The following is a 13,178-nucleotide window of genomic DNA, read 5'->3' on the forward strand; positions in this document are numbered from 1 at the left end:
CCCCATCACTTTTATTCATCATAGTACTGAAAGTCCTAGCCAGAGCAATTAGATAAGAAAAAGAGATAAAAGGCATTCAGAACAGAAAGGAAGAGGTAAAACTGTCTCTATTTGGAGATGACATAATCTTTTATATAGGAAATCCTAAATACTACATCAAAACCATCTTAGAACTAATAAGCAAATTCAGTGAAGCTGCATTATGCTAAACCAACATACAAAAATTATTACATTTTACAAACTAACATAGATGATCTGAAACAGAAGTTAAGAAAACAATACCATTTACAATGCCATCAAAGACAATAAAATATTTGGGAGTAAATTTAACCAAGAGGTGAAAGATCAGGGGAAAGATCCAAATTATAAAATATTAATGAAAGAAACTGAAGAAAACAAATAAATGGAAAGACATCTGACGTTCATGAATTAGAAGAATTACTGTTCGGACACCTGGCTCGCTCAGTTGGTAGAACATGGTACCCTTGATCTCAGGGTTGTGGATTTGAGCCCCACATTGAATATGGAGATTATTTAAAAATAACATCTTAAAAAAAAAAAAAAGAACTACTCTTATTAGAATGTCTATACCACCCAAAGTGATCTACAGATTCAGTGTAATCCCTATAATAATTCCACTGGCATTTTTCACAGAAATAGGAAAAATAATCTTAACATTCATATCAAACCACAGAAGACTCCAAATAGCCAAAGCAACCTTAAGGAAAAAGAACAAAGCTGGAGACATCGCAATATCTAATTTCAAAGCTTATCACAAAGCTATAGTAATCAAAACAGCATGGTAACTGGCATAAGAACAGACACATAGACCAAGGAAACATAGGGCAGAGCCCAGAAATAAATACACACATATGTGCTCAACTATTATTTAACAAAGGAGCCAAGAAAGCTCAATGGGGAAAGATAGTTTCTTCAATAAATGACTTTAGGAAAAATGGATATTCACATGAAAGAAATGAAATTGGACCTCTCTCTTACACCACTCACAAAAATTAACTTGAAGTAGCTTAAAGACTTAAATGTAATACCCGAAACTATAAAACTAGAGAAAGAAAACATAAGGGAAAATTTCCTTGACTTTAGCAATGGCTTTTAGGATATGACACCAAAAGTGCAAGCAACAAAAGCAAAAATAAAGTGGAACTTACACAGACTAAAAAGTTTCTGAATAGCAAAAGAAACTCTCAGCAAAATGCAAAGACAACCTACAGAATGGGGGAAAATATTTGTAAACCTTATATCTGACAAGGAGTTAATATCTAAAATATAAAAGAAACTCATACAACTTAGTAGCAAAAAAAAAAATCTGATTAAAATATTGGCAGAGGACCAAACAGAAATTTTTCCAAAGAAGACATACAAATGTCCAACAGGTAAATGAACAGGTGTTCAACATCACTAATCACCAGGGATATACAAATCACTACCACAATGATGTATCACCTCGCACCTGTTAGGCTATTATCAAAAAGACAAGAGGTAACAGATGTTGGCAAGACAGTGGAGGAATTGAAACCCTTATGTACTAATGGTAGAAATGTAAACTGGTACAGCCACTATAAAAAACAGTGTGGAGTTTCCTCAAAAAATTGAAAATAGGGGCGCCTGGGTGGCTCAGTGGATTAAGCCGCTGCCTTCGGCTCAGGTCATGATCTCGGGGTCCTGGGATCGAGCCCCGCATCGGGCTCTCTGCTCCGCAGGGAGCCTGCTTCCTCCTCTCTCTCTCTGCCTGCCTCTCTGCCTACTTGTGATCTCTCTCTCTCTCTCTCTCTCTCTCTGTCAAATAAATAAATAAATAAATCTTTAAAAAAAAAAGGTATAAAAAAAAAATTGAAAATAAGAGGCACCTGGGTGGCTCAATCAGTTGGGCCACAGACTCTTGACTTTGGCTCAGGCCATGATCCCAGAGTCCTGGGATAGAGCCCCGCATTGGGCTCTCTCTGCTCAGCAGGGAGCCTGCTTCCCCCCTCCAACCCTCTCTGCCTACTGTGATCTCTGTCAAATAAATAAATAAGATCTTTTAAAAAATAAGTCAGGGGCGCCTGGGTGGCTCAGTGGTTTAAGCTGCTGCCTTCGGCTCAGGTCATGATCTCAGGGTCCTGGGATCGAGTCCCGCATCGGGCTCTTTGCTCGGCAGGGAGCCTGCTTCCCTCTCACTCTCTCTGCCTGCCTCTCTGCCTACTTGTGATCTCTCTCTGTCCAATAAATAAATAAAAATCTTAAAAAAAATAAGTCAGGCAAAGACAAATACTATATGTTCTTACTTACATGTGAAATCTAAAAGTCTTTTGGAAATAGAGAATAGAATGGTGGTTGCCAATGACTGGGGAGTGGGGGAAATGGAGCGATGTTGGTCAAAGAAAACCAGTTTACAGCTATAAGATGCATAAGCTCTGGAAATCTAATACCTGGAAATACAGAACGATGACTGTAATCAACAACACTTTATTATATACTTGTAAGATTTAAGAAGGTAGACTTTTTAAAAGATTTTATTTTTTTGAAAGAGATAGAATAAGAGGACAGAGGGTCAGAGGGAGAAGCAGACTCCCTGCTGAGCAGGGAGCCCCATATGGGACTCCAGGATCATGACCTAGGCCAAAGGCAGTTGCCAACCAACTGAGCCACCAGGTACCCAAGAAAGTAGATCTTAAATGTTATCACCACACAGAAAAGAATGGTAATTATGTGGGGGATGGAGGTGTATCAATCGTACTGTGGTAACCATTTTGCAAGAAATACGTGTATCAAATCATTACATCTTTGTACACCTTACATTTTACATATATTATATGTCACTAATATCTGAAGAAAGCTGGAAAAAATTTTAATTGGTTTCAATCTTATCTAAATTACATTCTAAAAGCTTTTTTTATTAACATGTAAATATAGCCCTGGTATCTTATTAAGTGGGAAAAATATGTATATTATCTCTGGTATGATCTCGTTTGTGTGCTTGTGCGTATGTGTGTCTGTGTGACAATTTGGAAGCATCTATGTTGAGATTGTGAGTGGATTTTTTTCCCAATATTTTTCCTTTCTTTCTCCTATCTTATTATTTGTAGCTTCTGATTTCCCTGCAGTGAAGACATATTCTCACAAGTTAACTTACATAAATATGTTATAGTTTTTGTTAATGTGTTTATTATTGAATATGTTAAGACATATAACAAGTATTCAAGATACAAATGTGAATTAGTTATATGCATATTTTGTACAACACTTGTTAATATTATTTATGCATTGGGACCACTACACTAATGATAATTTAATTTTATTTTTATTCTTACATTATGAATTTCCTGAAATTCTTTTTTTCTTTTTTTTTTTTTAGTCTTCTACTCTCAACACAGTTACTGGCACATAGTTGCAATAGAAACTGAAGTACCGTCAGCTAATAAAATATGAAATAATGCCCTCAACTGTAACTTCCTTTCCTTTCTGCCAATAGAGGGCAACATGAACAAGTTGGTGAATTGGTGGTCGAGTTCATGATCTCCTGTCTGTCACCAAAGTTCAAGAAAGTCAATATTAGGGCGCCTGGGTGGCTCAGTGGGTTAAGCCTCTGCCTTCGGCTCAGGTCATGATCTCAGAGTCCTGGGATCGAGTTCCGAATCGGGCTCTCTGCTCCGCAGGGAGCCTGCTTCTTCCTCTCTCTCTCTCTCTGCCTGCCTCTCTGCCTACTTGTGATCTCTCTGTCAAATAAATAAATAAAATCTTTAAAAAAATAAGATTAAATTTTTAAGTCAGTATTAAATTTGCAACAAAGGCAACATAAATTGAATCTATAAAACTTTAGTAGGAAGAACTCCTGTCTGGCTTCTCTATCTGCAGTCTCACCTCTTTCCAACACCCCCACTACAGTGCTGCTAGAATTTTCCTCTTAAAGGAGAAGTCTGATATCATTCCTTTGTTTGTTTGTTTCTTTTTTTTTTTTTCTTAAGCGGCAGTTGAACCTTTTTACCTACAGGATAAAGGCCAATTCTTTAGTGTGATATTTTGCTTTCTTACAATGACTTCAACTTTAATTTCCCACAATTCTTCACCCCTGGGAAAATATGTTTTTTAGCCACATGAAGCTATTCATGATTCCCCAAACATGCTGTGCTCCTCTGTAGTTTAATGCATTGCTTCTGTCGTTCTCCCACCTAAAATTCCCTGATCCTCCTCTCCCCATTAAACATTTATTTTTCATTCAAGGCCTGGCTGAAAAATCATCTCTCCGTGAAGCCCTTCTTGACTTTCCATTAAAACCGAACCCTGGGGGCGCCTGGGTGGTTCAGTGTGTTAAAGCCTCTGCCTTTGGCTCAGGTCGTGATCCCGAGGTCCTGGGATCGAACCCCTCATCGGGCTCTCTGCTGGGCGGGGAGCCTGCTTGCTCCTCTCTCTCTGCCTGCCTCTCTGCCTACTTGTAATCGCTCCCCAACCTCAGCAAACAAATAAATAAATAAATCTTTAAAAAAAAAAAAAAAGCCTCTGCTTTTGGCTCAGGTCATGATCCCAAGGTTCTGGGATCGAGCCCTGGGTCGGACTCTCTGCTCAACAGAGAGCCTGCTTCCTCCTCTCTCTCTCTCTCTCTCTCTGCCTGCCTCTCTGCCTACTTGTGATCTCTGTCTGTCAAACAAATAAATAAAATCTTAAAAAAAAAAAAAACCGAACCCTGTTTTTCCTTCGAAAGGGACATACCACGCATCGCACTGTTCTAGAGTAGCTGACTATAAGGTCTCTGAAGGTTCATGTGTTATAAGGAAACATCTTATTCATCTTTGTATCCCTAGTGCCTGGGGGGTAATAAATACTCAAAATGCATATTCACTGAATGGACAAAAGAAAAGGAACTAAGCAGGCAGTTCTCATATCAGACAAATCACACTGGATAAAATTTTAGACTGGCATTACGGCATGTGGCGGGTGCTTCTCACATGTTCAGGAAGCATCAGGCCTTACTCAAGAGTTATTTTTGAAATATACAGAAACATTTTTGTGAATTTTAATTTCTTCACCTTTTCTTAGTGCCCAGATTTTTTTTTTTTATAGTACTTGACAGGAGGGAGTCCTTTCGTACAAAAGTACAGGAGTGTTATGTACAGTATGGAGAAATCCGGATAGCACCAAGTCACTTGATTTCTAGGCCAGGTGGAATTCCACTTTCTGGCTTCTCTGGAGACAAGGATGATGTACAGTCTGTGTGTACTCGGCACACTCAGTAACCGATTCCAGTCTCATTTACGCCTTTATGCTGAGCTCAGCATTCGAGAGTGCAGTGAGGGGAGAGGAAGCATTCCTTTCATGATTCCACCTCAGACTTGGGCACCACACTATGTTTAAAAACACATGATATATATACCGGTAAGTAGACACAGATGATGTTTTGTAGAGGTAATCATTACTATACCATCTGTCAGGTTCTGCAGTTGGTTAAAGAAAAGGAAAGAAAAGAAATTAGTTTGGCAGGATTTGCTCCACACAAAATCTTGTTGCTTTTTGCCAGTTCCATGTAATTTGATATGCCCTTGCAAAACGAGTAAAAGAAAAGTGCTTTCACATTGTGCTACAGGAAAAATATGGCCATTGTTCTTATGACCCTTGTTAAAGAAAAACAATTCAAGTGTGAGGTAGAGAGGACCACAGTAAAAAAAAAGAGAAAGAGAGAGAGAGAGAAAATAAAGGAGACAGAGATAGCTGGGTGAATGACTCAGAATTACCAAAACTCGAAAATCGTTTGTAGCTATACTATAACTGATACACTATTGTCATAGCTTAAACTAAAAAGAAGAGAGGTGAGATCTAAAGCCTTCTGGGATCAAAATATGCCCACTGCAGGACTTGGAAACCTGTTGTTAGACTTATGCTAGTTAATTTCTACAGAACGTATGCATGCAATTATGAAAGGTGACATTAACACACAAACGATCTCTTCCTAATTTAGACTCAAAGTTTTCACATGATTCATGTCTTGTGAGATATAGAAGATGGAGCTGATATTACCTACTAACATTATTGCATCCAGTCCCATGCCTGTCTACTGTGTTGATTTCACAGTGATTTTGGAAGAGACTAATTGAACTTTATCAAATATAAGTAACCTAATTCTGATTTGTTGTCCATTTTACTTTTATGAAACAAAATGATGAGTAAGGATTTCAAATAGGAATACATTCTAAACAAAGGTTGATGAATGGGTTTTAGTGAAGGTTGCTTTGTATGTAGTGCTTCCAGTTTTTGCTGTGAGTGGAGGAGGGAGAGAAAAGAATCACAAGTACCCCATAGTCATGTTAACCTAATTTTTTAATTTCCTTTTAAAATAATATCTTTTAATAAATTAAATTTCCTGCTATGTACAAATCAAGTCATTTAAATGAAAGTTAGGAAAAATTGGTTATTTTCACAAGTTTATTCATTTGACTACTATAGAGCACATACTATGGACAAGACACTGCAGGGCACTGATACTATAGATCTGTTAGTAAAAAAAATAATAATAAGATTTGGTTTATACCTTGCAATAACAGGTCATGTATGTCAGGGTATAAGCCCCAAATTTTATGGCATTTTATTTTTAACATGCTTATCAGCTCCCTGTGTTTCATCACAGCATTCCACCAAATAGTTAAGCTTCTGTTAATCTGAAAAGAATTGCCCTCTTGTATGGCTATCAGAGAATCTATATAAATGGTTCTAGGTGTTATCCACACTTTCCACATGCAGCTCTATGCTAGATAGCTCCATTTTGGGGCCTTGACTTCCAGTCTCTCTGTCTTTCTCTGTGCCAGGAGGCTGACCTCTGTGGACTGCATCATCTGAGTTCTCTTGCTCTCTGCTTCTCATGGCATTCAGCAGTGGGGGAGCGCTGGCTGGTAATTCATGAGAGAGGAATAGAGAGATTGGGATATTCTTTCCCAATTTTTTCTTCTGCCCCATGATGATGGCCATGACCCCATTCTCTATGGACCTAGCTCCCATCCAGTGGCTCCTCTAACAAGACTACGGTCGTCCAGAACTCTGGTGACAGTTCCCTCCCCTCGCCCCTTCTGGCGGAGGACTGAAGGGGTTCCCTACTATTGCTCATCCCTGGGGGCTTTACCACCCTCCGTTGGTTCACTTCACTCCCCTCATCTAAATTGTCCCTTCACAACATTCTGTTTAGTTAAGCACTTCCAGAACGCCCCCTGTTTCCTGCTGGGACTCAAGAGAATCCCCCCAAAATAATTTTATATCTGGGGAAAGGTTTTCCGTGGTGGCATGAGAGATTGAAAGCAATTTGCACTATATCTGATACACCAGAACGGTGGAATTCCGTTTCCAAGCAACTTGAAGACCAGCTCTTCTGCACTCCCAGAACATAATTATACAATACAGTTGGATGGTTAATTTAATTATTTATAAAGTTAATTAACTGACTGGAAAAGAATTCAGTCCTGATTTTTGTTTTGCTTTGCATCCAGTGTAAATATAATAAATACTAGTTGAGAGGTAGGCAAGCAGTGGCTCAGGGTCCAAAGCTGACCCACTATTTCTTTTTGCAAATAAAGCTTTTCCACAACACAGCAACACCTATTTCTTTATGCATAGCCTGTGGCCAATTTATGCCAGCATGGCAGACGTGATCAGTTGCAACAGAGACCCTCTGGGGGCAGTTGCATCAGAGACCTGAAACCTAAAATATTTACTACCTGGCCTTTTACAGAAAAAGTTTGCTCCTCTCTGAACTAATTGATTGAATGAATAATTTGCCATTTTATTTCATTTGGCCTCATTTAGTTATGATCTTCTCTGTGTCTCATGTGTTCAATATGCTATCTTGTACATATGGTAGGTCAATAAATATTGATTAATAAATAAGGTGAAATGCACTGACAAATATAGCGCTCTTAACCTTAATTTTATTCTAAACTCAAAGAATACATTTTTATTCTTTTGTAAGATGTATGAGCCAAGTTTAGACATGGTTGTGGGAATTTGAGGTTTGATGTTTTAAAAATTGGTAGACTGGAAGTTCTACACATCTAACATATAATGAATCCTGTTATTGAAAATCCATTTGGGGGGCACCTGGCAGGTTCAGTTTGTAGAACATGTGATTCTTAATCTCAAGGTCATGAGTTTAAGTCCCATATTGGGCATAGAGTTTACCTAAAAATAAAATAAAATTTAAATAAAAAATTATGTCCATTTAAGGTGTGCTTGGGTGGCTCAGTGGGTTAAGCCTCTGCCTTTGGCTCAGGTCATGGTCTTAGGGTCCAGGAATCGAGCCCCACAGTGGGCTCTCTGCTCAGCAGGGAACCTGCTTGCTCTCTCTCTGCCTGCTTCTCTGCTTACTTATAATCTGTCAAATAAATAAAATATTTTTTAAAAATTATGTCCATTTAAAAAAGTAAATATAAAAATGCATTTGGATTCCATTTATTGATTAGATTAAGTTGAGAGCCATATTCAAATTTTGATCACTGTTATATATTTCTAATGGTGTTGTGAGAGTGGTACAGTTTTAGAAAATAATGTGAAATAAATGCATCAGTATATTAATCTGTGTGTGGTACAATTACGGTTTGTTATTTTTTATGTTGTTGATCTTTCCAGATATGGCAATGAAATGTATTATTTTCATAATGAGAAAGTAAAGTAATTTTTAAAATATGAGATGTTTAGCTCCATGTAACTGAATATTTTATATTGCTGTTTTAGTTTAAGAAACTAAAGATATTTAAATTACAAATTTCACAAAATAAAATTGAATCTGAGAATTCTTCTCAAGCTAATATCTGGAAACATTCAACTGACACATATTAATTAATAATTAGGAAATAAAAACCTTTACAGTAAAACATTTTTTAAGTTTCATGTGAATTTTAACTTTCAATAGAAGAGCAATAAATCTCATATATCAGTAAATGCATTTTTATAGAACTTCTTACAGTCATTCAATAGAATGGAATAAAACATCTTCATATTTCCTTATTTGTAATGGTTATCATTTTATTTTGTATTTTTTGGTATGAAAGCAGATCTACATTTTTTCTAGGATTAGAATAATTTGTTTTAACCCACATATATTTTCAGTAGCTTAAAAGCACCAGTGCTTTATGTTGAAACTTACTCATGCTTTCTGTCTATGTTATTAATGATTTATCATTTATTCTGACACAGGTTAGGTTCTGTTTTAACCAGGTATTGCTGATACTTGTCTCTAGGATGTAAAGGGGTGGAAAGTAGAGGTTGGGTGTAAGCTTGCAGTCAGAATAAGAGAGTGTTTTTTCTCACCTTTTAAAGGTCCATTTTATAATATTTTTCCTTTTCTATACTTGTTATTTTCTCCTCTATCAGGTTTCCGTTTGCTTAGTAGCTTTCCATCAGTAACATTGGAACTGGGAATGAGTCACCTCCTATTGCATGGGATTAGGGAATTAAAAGAGGAACCATGCAAACACAAGGAACTGATCACATGATAAGACAGTCATACCCTGGAAATACCTGGTTAGTGACCATTAACTTACAAGATTATTTCATGTCCTATCACAGCAAACTAGTTAAAGGAATAGGATAGCACCACCTCACCGAAGACCAAGAAACTGAAAGGAAGAAAGAAGAAGCATTATACCAAGAGACACTTTTAGGCGTACCACAAATTCATGGACTTTACTCATAAGAGAGCCCACAGGTTCTCACTCAAAAATTATTAATGCTTTTAGACTGTTTTAAAAATCGGTGAATTCCCTGCGTATAGAAAACAAGAAGCAGCAAATTAAAATGGGGACTATTGATAGAGATACTGTCAACAACAAAAACCAGGAGCTATTCAATGTAAAATTAAAAACTCAAAACACAATTGTCTTGGGCCTGTGGATGTAGGTCAAACATTCATGCACTTCTTAAGGGCCTGTGAATGCATAATTACATTAAAAGCACACCACAGTCATTTAGGTTGATTGTGAGGATATATTTCTTTAATAAAAGTTCAATTTCTGTTCAGAATATGCTGTCCAATAAGGCTTAGATGATGACACCTTTCTAGAAGATTTGCATCACAATGATAACAACTGAAACACAGTTTGGGTCCTGAAAAGGATAAATACCATTATACACTGCTGAGAAATAAAAGAATACATGATGCTTATGTATTCTCCTGAGCTTTTCTCGGAAAAAAAAAATTATATAGACTGGGGAAAAACCTATCCTGAAAGCCATTTATTTTATGATCTCAATGTCTTTTTAGTTCTTCAAATTCACTGGCAAGCAGTAATCGCCTGCTTATGCCTCCTCTAGGTCATTAAGTTAATTAGAATAGTCTTTCTCGGAAGTTGCTCTGCTGTGAGCTCTTGCCAATTGTTAGGAATTTAAACCGGTCACCATGGTTGAAAGAACACTCTTTGACATATTGACTGAAAGTGCCCATAATAGCAAGGCGCTGTCCTAAATGCCAGGGGCACAAGGATGAATTTAAAAATGTCAGTCTCCAGGAGTTCCCCATTTACTCAGAAGAGCATGTCAGCAAATACATGCCCTTCAGAGCAAGTTATAGCAATAAAGGGAGGTTAGATACTATGCAAGGCACAAAAGAGGAAGTGGTCAGTTCAACCCAAGGAACAGGAATGCTTCACGGAGAGGGGCACTTGAATCCTGAAGGACGAATGGGAGTTGACCCGTAAGGAAGCAGAAAAGAACATTTCAGATAGGTGTTGTAGCATGGAATGTAATGGTGAACTAGTAGTGTTCATGTAGGGCATTTGAGAGGAACCACTAAAATGGGCTGAGAGGAGGACCCCTCTCTCGGTCCGGTCATCTCTTTTCGAGTTTCCTTCCCTCTGTGCAGTTTTCATGTAGGACAGAGCAAGTCTACCATCTAAGCAGATGCCCAGTAAGAAACAAAACCAGTATGCCCATTTTACAGTTAAGGAAACTGATGCTCAGCTGATGCTCAAAGAAGTTAAACCATACTCAATTCTCTCCCTCTCGCTAGATGACATTTCTCTTAAAACTATGTTAGGTAATTAAGACATTTGCCTTCTATGATCTTAGGTGAGTTTAAAATCTTACTCATTGGCTCAAGAGGACTTAGAGACCCTGTTGAAAAGTATATGAGAGATTGGATTTCTTGATGGCATTTCTTCCTAAATACTCATGAAGTAATGGTGCCTACAAAAAATAAACACAAACAGCTTTTTTGAGAATTCACAATTCAGCCATGTAAGGTATCCAGTTAAATGATTTTTAGTATATTCACAGAACTGTGCCTCTATCACAACTTTAGAATATTTTCATTTCTCAAAAAGAAACCATGCCTCCCTAAGCCACTAACCTCGTTTTCTCCCAACTGCCCCAGATCTAGGCAACCACTAATCTACTTTCTGTCTATACAGATTGGTCTCTTCTGGACATTTCATATTAATGGAATCATACAGTATGTGGTACCTTGTGACTGGTTTCTTTAAAGTTAGCATAATGTTTTCAGGATTCATCCGTGTTGTAGCATGCATCACACTTATTCTTTTTTATTGCCCAAATATTCTGTTGTATCAGTACAATACATTTCTTTTATTCATTTATCAGTTGATGGACATAGGGGTTGTTTCCATTTTTTGGCTATTATAAACAATGGTGCTATTCGGCTGTTATATTTGTGTTATTTTTATTATACTAGCTTATGGATGTGATTACCTCTGTAAATATGTGTCACCCAATATGTGTTTGGGGGTGAGTCTATCATTTACTAATGTAGATCAAGATGGAGGTAAACACGGGTGCTTTTGGTATACAGGTAGTATTACGTATGTGTAACCTGCAGGGGAATCCTCAATTATAATATGCAGGAGAGGATCTTTCTCTAGTGACTTCTAAATGGGATCATGGTCCATTCCAAACATTTAACTTCTTTTTTTTTTTTAAAGATTTTATTTATTTATTTGACAGAGAGAGATCACAAGTAGATAGAGAGGCAGGCAGAGAGAGAGAGAGAGAGGGAAGCAGGCTCCCTGCTGAGCAGAGAGCCCGATGCGGGACTTGATCCCAGGACCCTGAGATCATGACCTGAGCCGAAGGCAGCTTAAACCACTGAGCCACCCAGGTGCCCCCAAACATTTAACTTCTGACCAGAAGAGAGAACAAATAACTTGGAGCCTAATCAGGTATGATTTTTCCAAGTCCTTTCCTGTTGGATTTAACCTTCGAAGAAAAGAATTCAGGGTAAATAAATGACTATCAAGTTAAAAAAAAAATACCTGGAAGAAATCTTGAGCAATCTCTTCCTAAATGAAAGGAAGATAGAGGAAACTTTTGGATTTAATCTTATAGGATGTTGCAATTTGAACACCATTAAATTGTATATAATGTACAATCCGTTTTTTGCTAGACAAGGAAGTTTCCTGATTGTACTCTTGAGATATTATAAAGCATTTCTAAGGCTGCTATTAAACTAGGGAATTGTGAATTGGTAGGTTTTCAAATAAGTTACTCCAGACCTCAGTCTGGTCTAAAGGTTCCTGTTTTTACAATTAACTCCTCATGTTTCTTTGTTGAATGTGTGTGTGTGTGTGTGTGTGTGTGTGTGTGTGTGTGTGTGTAAAAGCTAAAGATAGACCAGGAAGCATCTGGGGCCATTTGGCTGTAGAGGGGAATACAGATTTGTGAGGGCTAGCTACCACATGTAAACTGAATACATCTATCTGAATGTGCTAACTCTTTGGTCATCGCTGCACAAAATGTCCCTAGCTTATGGTACCTAGTATTAATACTTTATGAGTTTTTCATCTATGGATGAAGCAGATGGGTCTATCTGAAGATAAACCCCAGTATATGCATGAACACTTCCATGTTGTTTGGTTGAGCTTCCTAGGGATTACAAAGAAAAGTGGGCATGTCAGGCATAGGCTGCTCTGAAAGCCATGCTTTCTTCTTGGGTGTCAGCTCTCTCTTGGTCTGCATTTTTTTTTTTAAGATTTTATTTATTTATTTGACATAGAGAGATCACAAGTAGACAGAGAGGCAGGCAGAGAGAGAGAGAAGCAGGCTCCCTGCCAAGCAGAGAGCCGGATGTGGGACTCAATCCCAGGACCCTGAGATCATGACCTGAGCCGAAGGCAGTGGCTTAACCCACTGAGCCACCCAGGCGCCCTTGGTCTGCATTTTCGAATAAGATACTGTATTAAGAAAGACTCATCAAG

The sequence above is a fragment of the Meles meles genome, chromosome 15, assembly GCF_922984935.1.
Source record: "Meles meles chromosome 15, mMelMel3.1 paternal haplotype, whole genome shotgun sequence".
NCBI classification, from domain to species: domain Eukaryota; kingdom Metazoa; phylum Chordata; class Mammalia; order Carnivora; family Mustelidae; genus Meles; species Meles meles.